We start from the raw sequence: 2314 nt of genomic DNA on the forward strand, positions 1-2314 counted from the left end.
ACTTAACTTAACTTAACTTAACTTAACTTAACTTACTCTTAAAGTTGTGTTACCCTAATTTACCTTACCTTACCTTACCCTAATTTACCTTACCTTACCTTACCCTAATTTACCTTACCTTACCTTACCCTAATTTACCTTACCTTACCTTAACCTTACCCTAATTTACCTTACCTTACCTTAACCTTACCTTACCTTACTCTTAAACTTGTGGTCCTTGTAACATTTAGAAACTTGGGACTGGCTGGTTTGTTTGGGTCATGTGAGCTTCTCTGGCTGTGTCTCTGGGTGGGGTTGGGGCTTGTGTCTGGGCCGGGGTCATTCTGCCCGGCCCTCATCCAGACAGATGAGCAGGATTAACTCCTTGGTCCAGGTGCAGGCTGCCCCCCTGTGAAGGGTATATGCGTGTCCTGGACCTGGGGGTAGAGAGTGTGTATGGGGAGTGTAAGTGGAATATGGTGTCCATTTTGTGTGTTCCCATTGAATGAGTGGGGTGTGTATGAGGGTGGGAACGTTTGATTGTGTCTGTATGTGTCTGGATATCTGTCAGGTTGGGTCTTGGGCTGCCATCTCCTCTGGATCATTAACATTCCTTATTTAAATCCTAAAAATTCCTTCTGGTTTATAAAAGGTTAGAGTCAATAAAAGCTGCAGCAGGCTCCTGCAGGATGGCTTGCAGCTACATAAACCCACAGTTTTCTCAGACGGACTCACCTGGAAGACAACAAATATCCAAAGCAATCAGAGACTAATCACAAGCAATACAAAATCAAATCAAGGTTTTGAATTTTAACGTTAGCATCTCTACAATTCTGACGCCTCGTCAGTGTTTGCACTTCCCCAGAAAATCAGGAAGCTACTTTCAAACAGTAATAACTGTGACCAAAATATAAAAAGTAATCCTGTTCAAATGCTAAAAGACTGGCAACTCAAAATGAAGGCAGGTTTTGTACAATAATAAATGTGTGTTTTTCTGCAGGAAAAATGAAGTGCATTGCGCTGTTTCTTGTGTTGTCCATGGTTGTCCTGATGGCTGAACCTGGAGAGGCCGGATTCTGGGATGTATTAAATACTGGTTTGAAAGCCTGTGGTGCCGTCGACAAGTAAGGACATAAGCTGATGATTTTTGATTTATTTTAAATTATTGCTTGCTCTTTTTAATCACATATCCTGTTTTTTATGAATAAAAGCTCCAATCATTAGTTCTCATGTAGTAATGAACACATTTTCTCCACACAAGTGTTGTTAATGGCCGTGGTGGTGGTGGAAGAAGAAGGAGAAGAGGAGAGGACGCACATTTGAAGCAGCTCCAGGTGCAGCTAGCAGAGAAGCTAGCAGAAGAGCTGGCCCGGCAGCTAGCCCAGCAGCTGGACCAGGAAGTGGAGCAGCTGAAGCAGGTCCAGAAGATGGACCAGCAGGAGCTGGACCAGCAGGAGCTGGACATGTTAGCACAACGTCATTTTGATTAGACTTGAGGAGCTAACCAGAAAATGCTTTCATTTCCTTGTCTTGCTCTAAAATTACATTAATTTGGCCAAGCTCTTTGTGAAACTGTGTTTACATGACTTTGCTGTAAATAGCAAAAGTTTGTAAAATTCAAAATGTTTAATAAATTTGAAGCACAGCACTGAGTCTCTGTCTCTCATTTTAAAAATCTTGTGAAGGTGGTGATTTTGAGATTTAGGAAAATAGAGTGCATTGTGTTTTATGCTCAGAAAATTTTAAATATCTACATGCTATTAAGTCAGTCTAATGGTTGCTAATGTAGATATCAGTTGCAACACATTGATGATTATATTAAAAGATTCAAAACTCAGAGCATTTTATAGCTTTTTGCATTATCTGGTAAAAGTCTGCCTTGTGCAGAAAAGGTTCAATGGTTGTGTGTTTGTGGTTTCCTCCACCTACAACCTCTGGCAAAAAGTCTGGAATCAGCAGTGTTGGATGAGCACTCATTCAGACATTTCATTCTGTAAAACAAACAGATCAAAAACATGATACAATAATAAGGTCATTCCAAAGTGCAACTTGTTGTCTTTCAGGAACACTCAAAGAAATGAAGAGAAAACATTGTGAAAGTCAGTGAATGTTACTTTTATTGACCAAGCACAGGGAAAAAAGTATGGAATCACTCAATTCTGAGGAAAAAGTATGGAATCACGAAAACCAGATAAACAAAAGACCATTCAAAATACATCTCTAGTATTTAGTTGCAGCACCTTTGGCTTTATAACAGCTGCAGTCTCTGAGGCATGGACTTGATGAGTGACAAACAGTATTCTTCATCAGTTTGGTGCCAACTCTCTTTGATAGC

Source organism: Austrofundulus limnaeus, unplaced genomic scaffold (assembly GCF_001266775.1).
Source record: "Austrofundulus limnaeus strain Quisiro unplaced genomic scaffold, Austrofundulus_limnaeus-1.0 Scaffold766, whole genome shotgun sequence".
Taxonomy (NCBI): Eukaryota; Metazoa; Chordata; class Actinopteri; order Cyprinodontiformes; family Rivulidae; genus Austrofundulus; species Austrofundulus limnaeus.